The 12,054-nt window shown below is 37.0% G+C and overlaps 1 pseudogene; it reads right to left on the reverse strand.

The window, feature by feature from the left end:
• Positions 1-12,054, reverse strand: part of LOC107667987 (nephrocystin-4-like) — a 173,342-nt pseudogene that overhangs the window by 46,246 nt on the left and 115,042 nt on the right.

Raw genomic sequence — 12,054 nt, forward strand, 5'->3', positions numbered from 1 at the left:
GGACCAACATTCCACAGGCCACAATCAACAACCTGATCAACTCTATGCGAAGGAGATGTGTTGCACTGCGTGAGGCAAATGGTGGTCACACCAGATACTGACTGGTTTTCGGACGCCCCCGGACCCCTCAATACAGTAAAACTGCACAATTTATTTTTCAGCTCATGAAAAATGGGGGCAAAAACAAAAGTGTTGCGTTTATAATTTTGTTCAGTGTATATATATATATATGAGCAATATCACTTGAGTACGAGAGCGATACCGGCTCTATATCAGCATGGCTGTGATTAGACCAGATGCACGAGGCTGCAGGCCGAGTGCCGGAGGCAATCACAGACGCTGATATAGAGCCAGTATCACTCGAGTACGAAAGTGATATTGCGTTTATACAACAGTTCGACGGCACGAGTGTATATATATGAAAATCAACAACAGACTGTCTTTACAAACCCTTTTGTGCGGAACTACTTCCTTCCGCCACATATTCAAATCTCAGTTTGACAGTTTAACAGCTGAGCTCAAGATCCGTTGCTAATTCGAAATTTTAGTAACGAAGGAACGTTGAGTTGCTCCATTAAAAACTTATTGTATTACTTAATTAAAAGCTCACTGTATTATGTAGAGTAGAGTATTTGGAGAGAGAGATGGACTGAGCTACTTCATTAAAAGCTCACTGTATTATGTAGAGTTTTGTGAGAGAGAGATGGACTGAGCGAGTGTGATTACCTGCACCTGATACAGCATTCATTCTTAAGATCAATCTCATCTTCACAATAAAACATTAGTTTCTGATAAGCTACCACTAAATATTGTAGAAACTTAATTTGCTGTAAAGTTGCTTTGCAACGATTTGTATCATGAAAAGCACTATACAAATAAACTTGAATTGAATTGAATTAGTTTCAATGTCTGCTGAGGAAGGCATTATCTTTGTCGTACTGTCTTTCATCTGTTAAGGGTGATTTCCGATGACAGCGCTGATCAGTGCATTTGTTAACTGCGTCTTACAAGCTGTTATTAAAAGTAAAAATAACTTCCGTTTTAGTCTCTTTCAATATAAAAGCCTTAAATCCTGGCTCGTAAAACAGTCACTTGTCGCCATCTAATGGCAGAACAATGTCACAAAAATCACCATCACGAACACACACACACGTTTCCCAATACTAAATACTACTATGTATATAAAAATATTATTTATTGAATAATAAACAACAACAACAGCCATCATAAAAGCCATGCTCTAATATACAGCATTAAAGTTACATAAAATATAATGTGGTGAGTTTTTGCCTTCAGCCGAAACTATTTGCTCTGGAACAAATAATAGATTAATGAGACCAAAGACTGCCCATCAGATTTACCCAAAACGAATTATATCTCATGTTTAACCACTATAGAGACATCAGAGCCAGCGGCAAATTCCAGAAGATCTGGCCGAGGTGAGGCTGCTCTCGGTGGGTTCATGAGCGCAGAATGGCCGCTGATGCCCTGGAGCTCACGTCTCTGAAAACGTCTAAGCAAATTTTCAAATAGACGTTATCTTTATTAACAAACCGTATATTTGAAGTCTAAACAAGTACATTTTCGCCTAAAGAACACTTAAAACTACATTCCGTGACACAAAAACAGTATTACTTAAAAATTTTAGAGGATTTGGGTGTCCGCCATGACATTCGATGTGAGAAATACTGGAAGCGGAGTGATACAAACGGTGAAAGGGTGTTCCTGTGGCGATACTAGTACAATATCTCACGGTTCTCAACCAATCAGATTTCAGAACCAGAACGAACTGTTGTATATATATATAAAATTTATTTTATTATTTTGTAAATGGTATCAAAAATGTGAAAAAAATTGGACCAGATGGTTGTCAAAGGTCAAGCCCCCAGAAGAAAATGTTTTTAAACTGTTTTTTATTTTTATTTTTAAATTCACCCTGTTGTTTTTATGGACCTAATTCAGTTTTACTCTAATAATAATGTTGTCATTGTTGTTGTTAAAAGATTAAACAATGCATAAAAAATAATCATAAATTTACTTTACAGAACAGCAGTAAAATTTAAATACTAATATTCATCTCTGTCAAACATATTTCTTTGCTTTCAAATGTTAAACCATAGAGCTTTGATTTTAGCGTTTATTATTATAAACGATTCTCATTACAAATTTGTGAGATGATTGGCGTGTTGCAATTTCAATGTCATAAGCGATCCAAACTCAGACAAAGGTCACAAGTTTGCATCCCTGTATTACAGCAAGCAATAACATATCATATCATAATCATAAAAAGCACTCTGATACTTATCTAAATGAAGACATTAAAGCTGTGGTGATGTAACTGTGCCGCTTTTAATCAGATTTAGTCAGATATTACTGTTTGAAAGACTTCCTCCAGTGCTAATGCTCAGAGATTTGTACAGACTTTAGCATGCATCAGTTGCTGATGTAAAGCACCTCTCTGCCCTTAAGAAAGGCTGATGGATTCACAGGCTGTGTGATGTGATCTGTGTAGCACAGGACTGGATGACTGTGATGGGGTCAGTGGTGTTAAGCTCATGACTCAACTGCCTCCAATACAGCCTAAATCACTGGCAGCCAGTAGACCCTAAAAGCATTTCTCTACTGACCCCAATACAGCTTAAATTTATGACTCGCTGACCCTAACAATGCCTAAATGCATGACTACAGCGAGCCCCGAAACTCACACTGCCCAGAACTGTCTGATCAACTGACCGCATAACAGGGATTTAGACCACGGCTTTCGAACTGAGGGTTTGTGAACCTCTTGAAACTTTGTAATATATATATATTAGCTGGGAATCCCTGGTTTACATTGTGCTGATATCAGTATTGTGCTGCCCTGATGAATGGCAACAATATTTGCGATCCTTGTCAGACAGCAGACACAAAAACAAATGACTCTCACTACAATGAGTTATTACACCTATCACTACGAAAAGAGAAGTAAGAAAACAGAGGAAGAGGAAAGAAAGACAGATCCACATGACAGCAGAACTACTGACAGACACAGTGCCAACAAAAAAGGCACAAGGTTGGAATAAAAATCATGCATGTCGATATTCACAAAGCCAGCTCTTGTTTGACATACACTCACTTTCATGCATACTAAAAAACATACAATCAATAACGAAGGCATAGTGGATTCTGAAAGAGAGAGAGAAACAGATAGAGAGAAAGACAAAGGCTCTTTTTTAAAAAGCATTAACTATAAATAGAGGGTGAGTGCATGCATCCAAAGCAAGCATTTTAACTCACTAACTCTGAAATAAAGTGTATGGGATGTGAGGATGGCTGGCGGCATTATTCAGAACTTGTGCATTAAAGCACCATAAGTCAGAAATGCAACAAGGTACTGTACACCTGAACATCATATCCAAATATGCTTGCTGAACGTTTTATTTTGAAACATGAGCATTTATAAAGCAGAACAGAGACAGCCTACTTTTTCAAGCTTGGTTCCAATATTTTTCACATTTATTTCTCCATAGGGATTTCAAAACATTTCTAATACAGAGAGATTCAAGATATCTATCACAACATTACAGACTTTGTTTTGAAGCACAAATAAACAAATAAATAATGCAAATTAATTAAATATATACAAATATGTAGAAGTTGTTTAAAAGTATAAGGAGACTTGATACGTTTCATGGCAGTAAGTGGATGTCTCTAAGGAGAAAATAAATGGAATTTCTTCTGGAAACCAAGTGTTTACTCAACAGGAAAACTTGACGAACTTGACAGAGTTGAATAAAAATTCAGACGACATGACAGAGCGGAATAATTTAATAAACATAAACAACACGCACACATTTAGATGATAGACGGACAGACAGACAGACAGACAGAACGACCGACCGACCGACATACCGACCGACCGATCGATCGATCGATCGATCGATCGATCGATCGATAGATAGATAGATAGATAGATAGATAGATAGATAGATAGATTACTGGGGCTTACTGGATTATGGAACAGTTGTGATATATTCACTTAAAATCAAACACATCACATTAAATGTGTGTGAAACATTTATGAAACCCACTCTGTGGTTGATATTAGACAACAAAGCATGCTTCGCAAAGATGTAGAATGACTAAACCAGTCTGTGCGTGCCACTCTGATTCCATGTGTGAGCGAAAGAGAGAGAAAATTTGAGAACGAGACGGAGCAGCCCATCAATCAGTGAGATGTGCCATAGCCTTGACAGGCTTTTCAGACCAAGTGAGGGACTCTGGCTTTATAGAACAAACACAGGCAGCAGGGTCGCTGAAAAAAAAAAAAAACTTGAATCAACCTTTCCAAATTGGCGTCCCTCTAAATTAGTGCCGTATCACAATCGATGTGGACCAGATCCATCCTTCCACACTGTGGAGCCTAGGAAGTGTCACTGGATATTTTAAAGGGTCCTTAAGGTCTGACAGCATCTGCTTTGTTTTCTTTTGTTTTGCTGAAGTGTTAAATCAGGCTTCACTGAAGGGAGAGAAAGTCTGAGCAATTTGGATTCAACACATTTGTGTTTGTGAACCAACAAAATCGTTTTTTACTGACAGGGAAACTTGCAATACACCATCTGAAAATGGAGGTAGTTTATCCAGCCATTAAAGTGCAAATAAAGTCCTAACTCCATGTATACAATATTTGTCTATCACTAAACTTGTTTTTATCTCAATTTTAACTTCATATTCAGTCATCGGTGGAGATTTTTAGATCTCAGCTGAAAACACTTTTTTTTACAAAATCTTGGGTAGTGGAGATATTTGTTTTCACTTTAATTGCACTTTGCATATGCAGTTTCTTTTAGAGTTTAAAACATCTGTTAGTGTGTATATGTAGAAACTAAACAAAGCAAAACAGATTAAAATCAAAACAGAACTTAACCAAATCAAATAAAAATCTGAAAACAAAACCGTATACAATCTAATTTAATCTAGTTGCATTGCATTGAATCAAATCAAATTAATTTAAATCAAAACTGAATTAAATCAAATCAATTAAAATCAAATCAAAATTCTAATTGTATTCAATAAAATCAACTCATTGAATAGACTCAAAATTAAATTAAATTAAATCAAATCAAAGCTGGACTAAAACAAATTGAATTAAATTGCACTAAACCGAATTAAATCAAAATCAAATCAAATCAAATCAGAACTTATCCTTTAAAATTAGGTGTGTTCAGTCCGGCTCAGTTTAAAGGGGTCATATGATGCGATTTCAATTTTTCCTTTCTCTTTGGAGTGTTACAAGCTCTTGGTGCATAAAGAAGATCTGTAAAGTTGCAAAGACTAAAGTCTCAAATCCAAAGAGATATTCTTTATAAAAGTTAAGAGTCAGCCACACCTACCTAAAACGGAATACTGTTCTTTTTAGCAGCATCATATGACCCCTTTAACTCCAATCCTTTTGGCAGGCTGAAACCAAAATCTGCAGCACGTTGGCCCTTCAGGAGCAGGACTGAACATCCCTGCTTTAATGAACAGACCAAAAATGCTGATCTGATAGTTGGCTTGGTACATTTCTACACCTCATAGATCAGCAGCTGAACAGAGCTCATGAGCCTCTTGAGTCGCTGTGGGAACTGGGAAGCGAAACTAAATGCAGTGTGCTATCTGAAGAACAGTGGTACACTCTCCATCCTGGCCTTCAATCAGTTTGCAAACCCTCCCTAAGACTTCTCAAGCTTTCATGGTGCAATGCTGCCATAACTCACAGAAACCGTCGCCCGTGTGCTTGGGTCAGCAGAACCGCTCTGATTCTGTCCAGTGTAGATTCTCAGACACATTACAACATCACAGTCAGGACACAGCAGAGTTTGTTCTAAAACCGCTGCCATTCTGGTGACACAGAAACAAACTGCACCCTGGGAGACAGCGGGAGAATTTTAGCGTGTGATGATTTCGAGTGACTTACCGCTGGGCCGTGTGGAGACTGCAGAGTCGAAGCCGTCGGCTCCAAGATGCGTTTGTCTAAAATTCAAGTAAATAAAATATAAATTCGAGCACTTTAAACACTCATTTCCTCCTCAATTGTTTATATTTGCAAAAACTGAAGTATCTCCTTCACAACAGGTTTCTAATTGTGTTAAATAATGGTTGAGATGAGTTGCTAAATGACACCAATGACAATAGCTAAGGATTATTAAATGTTTCATGGTTAAAACACTTTTTTTTCTCTTTTTCATCACATGCTTGGACTTACAATGGCTATGCATTGTCCATAAGACCATAAGTTGTCACATTTGTTCACAGTGGATTACTATCCCAGTTTACACAGCATTACGACACCGAAATGTGGACTCTGAGGACTGCTAAGGTTCAGGGTGGCATTTGTGACAGGGCCTTAGGCTATCTGGCCAATACTCATTTGCATTCATGGTGTAAAGACAGCCTGAATGACCCACCGAATGAATCACATTTGTCACGTAAGCCTGGCAGCAGTAGAAAGGGCTTGGGCTGGGTGAGAGATGAAGTTAGAGTCACAGTAAACAGAACATCATTCCCTCGGTCAGATAATGAGGTCAGCTCTATACGCCACTATGAATGACCTCACACACAGACCTGGTTTATACCCAGAATTAACATCGGCCTTTAAAAGGGATTGAAAGAATTGTGCAATCTGGTCATTTCAATAAGATTCAGATGTTGCTTTGGATAAAAGCGTCTGCTAAATGACTAAATGTAAACGTAAATATAAATGTAGATGTCATTTAAAATGTATATGACCACTTCATATAGTTACACTGTATGTCACCAGAGCCAGGTAGTAACTGATTACATGTAATCTGGATTACATAATCAGATTCCAAAATTAAGTACTTGTAATTAGATTAAATTACATTTTAAAATACTCGTAATCAGACTACAGTTACTTTTTTATGGATTACATGATTACATATTCACACAACAGCAATACATTATTCATAATTTATTGATTCACCCTAATTCCTCTTTTTCATCTTTTAAATGTTCGTTTCTAAAATAGCCTATTGCTTATATACACTCAGAAAGTCTTCCAGTTTTGTGGACATTCACACAACGACCAGTTATTAGTCAGATGGCATCCGACCATTTTACAAAAATCATTTCAGGTTTAAAAAGTTTTTCAATATTGCATCAACTGCTGATGAACACATTATTTTTATTTGAATGATCACTCTGTAGTTTATTTAACCATGTATTTCTGTGTCTTTAGAAGGCTTTTGTTTTTCAAACACATTAAAATGCACAAATTCATGAATTCACAAACTTTTTTCTCATCTGATCCTCTTTCACCTGATATATTTAGTTGAAGTACCCCTGAGATTTTAAAATAAATATTTTAATAATTAAGTATCACATTTGCATGTTCACGGTTTTCTGTCGTTGGTTATGGTCACATGACATCTGGGTAAACAAATACAATATTACATTTTTTTAGTAAGTGTTTTATGTTGATTGATTTCATAATGACATTTTTATGGTTTATTTAATTATTAGCTTTTCATTAAACTCATAAGGAACTCACCCCTGCAGTTCCTTCATAAACCCCAGTTTGGGAAATCTTGACATAATATAATGTTTAATGCACTTCATGTTGTTAATAACACTTCTTAACTTCTTAAGTTGTATTTTTATATCAATATGGTACAAGATTATCAATCAATGTGATAAACGAGATAAATCAAAAATAATCTAAAAGTAATCTAAAAGTAGTCCGATTATGTTACCTAAAATGTGAAATGTAATGGACTACGTTATAACTAAAATTTTTGTCATGTAATTATCAATCAGTAACGGATTACAATTTGTAAGTAATCTACCCAGCTCTGTGTATCATGTATAACTTCATTGGCCTTTCTACATTTTCTGTCCATATCTTTACTGTCAATATATTTACTGATCAATTTAATGCATCCTTGCTGGTCACAAAAGACACACGTTACTGCCAAATGTAATTTCCAATCATCTCGTCTGACCACCTGTGATCGAATCCCCCGAGACGGATGTTAACAGTGGGTGTAAGTAGGGCCAAAGTATGAGGAAACTGAATGACAGATTCTCATTTGCAATGAACGCTGCGCATTTGTGCTCCTTTATCTGATCTAAACCTCATCAAACACAATTACCAGATGCTTGGATGAGAAGGCCATAAGCTGCCTTATGTTAAACCCGACACTTTTTATGACTCACTCTTGTTTTCGGTAACTGATTTTTATAAGATAAGCGCCTGACAAGTGTGAAATCCTGTGAGAGTCTGAAATTGGGCGCTTGGGATTTGACACCAACAGAAGTGATGTAACTCTAACAGAATGTGCTAAACCATCTGTGCTTATTGGGACATGGGCGAACAAATAAGTGCACATTAATCAATTCTCCTTTAAAATTAAGAGTGAAGTCAAAACCAAAAAAGCACATATCTACAAGGAGTAGCTCTCTAATGTTCTGGCTTTTTATTGAATGTCAGACCCTTGATGTGTCCATCCATTAAGTGTAAAACCCCTGGTTAACGGGCCTGAGGGGATTTGCGCTTCAGGCTATTGTGACTTCCCAAAACCCTGACTGAGTAAATGTTCTGGATGGATTTTTATTTAAGGAGAACATCCTCTCAGCCACCCTGGTGTGCTTTGTCAGCTGGATTTTCACCTCCCTGTCTGGAACAACAGATATCAAACCAGCCTGGTGAGTTTTTTGAGTTTGTGAAGGGAACATTAATGATTAACATGTCTGATAATCAGACGGACGTGACAAAAGACTCTAATTAACCTGCTTGACCCAGAGGATGCATTTTTTGCTTTTGCTTTTTAAGTGCAAAAAAAAAAAAAAACAGATTAAAAAGCTGCTGCTTTGAAATGAAAAGAAAAAAATGTATATAGTGCAATATAGTGCACATGGTGTGCGATCGAGTTTCATGATACTTTTAATGTGCTTTTTGTGCAATTTTTGAAGCTCATTTAAAAGTCATACAAGTTTGGAATGACATGTTCGTGAGTAAAACTCTCCCATGAAAAAATGACATATTTCATCTTTAAATTGCATCAGTATCAAAAAATTACAACACATCCACAATGTGCCACCTGCGCTACCATTTAAAGGTTTGGGGTCAGTAAGATTTGAGCACTTTTAGTTTTTTTTTTTTGCTCATCAAGGCAACATTTATTCAAATAAAAAAAATAAAAAATAAAACAATAATACAGTAATTTTGCTAAATATTTTTTTATAATTTATAATAACTTTTTTCTACATATTTTAAAATTTAATTGATTCTAGTGATGGCAAAGTTGAATTTTCACAAGCCATTATTGCTTCAGTGTCACATGATCCTTCAGAAATCATTCTCATATGCTGATTATGTGCTGAAGAAACATTTCTTATTATCAGTTTTGAAAATGATTCTGCTGATGAATATTTTGGTAGAAACAGTGATCATTTTTTCCAGGATTTTTTGATGAATAAAAAGTTTAAAAGAACAGAATTAGTTTGAAATAAAAATATTTTGTAGCTTTATAAATGTCTAGCTTTATCACTGTCACTTTTGATCAATTGAAGGCACCCTTGCTGAAAAGTATTAATTTGTTTAAAAAATCTAGTAAGGTATCTATCCAAATAAAATCTATATTACTCAGACACTAGTACTGGATACTTAAGCAAGCTATAAAATGCTTAAATATTCTGAAATGAAATTAGACACTAAAATAACATCCTCTCTACATGATTGCACATCAGGTACAGTTGCTGTACTGGAACTGTCAAAGAGGACATCCAGAGATGTGTCTGTGCGTTTCCTTGCTGAGTGAAGGTGACCACACTGTTGGGTGACAACATGTCTCTCAGTAAAGCCTCCGTCTGATGCTCAATCTGTTTCTGCTACATGTGTGAACTCATCACCCCATCCAACACACTTTCTCTCTCTCTTTCTCACTCACTTTCTGACTGTCTTACACCCTCCCTCTCATTTACACTTCCTCTCCTTTCTTCGCGCCCTCTTATTCCCTCATGTGTAACTTTCACTCACACCTTTTTAATCAAATCTTGGGAGGTTTTTGGAGAAACTCCAAAATGCAATATATTTCTTCCCATTAATCCTGATATGAGAGAACAATGGAGAGAAAGACAAGTGATGACCAATTACCTCACATCTTGCTCTCTTTCTGGCAGCTCACTACACTCAGAAATCAAAAATCACATCAAACGCTGCATTAAAAAACAACCTCAAAAACAAATTTACACACACATATATACAGTTTGATCGGCAGCATCAGCTACTTCGAAGTATTTCGTCTCAGAAACGAGATCTCCGGAGACAGAACCAATCAACTCTTGATTGACTTCCTGCATAATGCGGATGGACAGGCTGCCACGTCGGCAGTGATTCACACGGGCTAATCGAACTGCTGACATGTGCACAACGAAAACCGCTCTCATAAATACGCATGGATGTTCTCAAAACTACACATTCATTATGAATCATGCATTGGTAAATACTGTGCACGATTGGCTAAAGGGCAAAATCACAGGCAATCTTTTTTCGTTTGATCAGCATTCATCGGTAGTAGATAGAACAACTAACATCAAAGAGAGAAATTAACACATTCTGATCATCATTGCCTGCATTTTGCACTCTTCTCTTGCGCTCAGGCTCTTTGACAGTCAGAACGCATCAAAACAATGCACATTTCTGCTGTGAAGAGATGGGAGAAGTTTATAAGGTAGTTCATGAAATATTAGCAGATTTGTTTTTAAGCATTTAAAGCCAAGCATGTAAATTTTATATTAAAATTCTAAAGACAACTATGAATAAGCCACCTGAATAGTATCAAAACATTACATCCTGACCAACCAACCGTGACTCAACCAATGGCACTAGCTGTAGGTTATCTGTCAATATTAATGAAGAAATCTCAGAGAAGACATAAGTAGCGATAGAAAGATGGTAAGGTGTTTGAAAATTCATGCATGCTGGGAGTCCATGTCTTAGAAAAGAGAACGAGAGAGAGAAATTATAGACTTGGCCAAGTGCCTGACCCTCAGACCAGAAGCTTCATCCCTCTTTGCCCAAGAAGGTAGAGCTCAAGTGAGGAGGAGTTAAAAGAAGCAAGAGTGAAAGAAGGCGGCAGCAAGCATATGCTACTGTTGTCTTTCATTCTGCCCCTGACTATATGACTTGGCAAAGCCTGAGACATTCAAATTGACTGGAGCACATTTCACCCACACAGCACTACAGAAATCGTGCTGGTGGGTCAGACCCCCAACCTCCAAACATCTCACCCACCAGGAGCTGATCTCTATCTGAAACTGTGAAATGCGAGATATGCAAAAACTCCCTTTTAATTGGAAGGCAGAGATTGTGACAGAAAAGTAATTAGTAGTCATTAATTTTGTAATTATTGCATTTGGAAGCTGTTGTTGTGAACCCACATTAGGGTTGCAATAAATAAATTTCGGAAACATTCCAGAAATTTTGGAAAATTTCCAGGATTTTTTTGGAATATTCCAGGGATTTTTGGAAAGTTTCTGGAAACTTACCAGAAATTTTCCACCCCTTTGCAACCCTAACCCACATCAAGCGGTCAAAGGATCTCTCCATACAAGTGAAACAGACAATTGTTAGGCTTCAAAAACAAAACAAATCCATCAGAGAGACTGCAGAAACATTAGGAGTGGCCAAATCAACAGTTTGGTACGAGAAAAAAAGAACGCACTGCTGAGCTCAGCAACATAAAAAGGCCTGGACGTCCACGGAGGACATCAGTGGTGGATGATCAGAGAATCCTCTCCATGGTCTAGAAAAACCCTTTCACAACATCCAGCCAAGAGAAGAACACTCTCCAGGAAGTAGGTGTGTCACTGTGAAAGTCTAGAATCAAGAGAAGACTTCACGAGAGCAAATACAGAGGGTTCAACAAAAGGTGGCAGATTACAAAACAAGGCCAGATTAGACTTTGCCAAAAAACAACTAAAAAGCCAGACCACTTCTGGAAAAGCATTCTTTGGACTGCTGAAATTAAGATCAACCTGTACCAGAATGACGAGAAGAAAAAAGTATAAAGA

The sequence above is a fragment of the Sinocyclocheilus anshuiensis genome, unplaced genomic scaffold (genome assembly GCF_001515605.1).
Source record: "Sinocyclocheilus anshuiensis isolate Anshui unplaced genomic scaffold, SAMN03320099.WGS_v1.1 scaffold1024, whole genome shotgun sequence".
NCBI lineage: Eukaryota > Metazoa > Chordata > Actinopteri > Cypriniformes > Cyprinidae > Sinocyclocheilus > Sinocyclocheilus anshuiensis.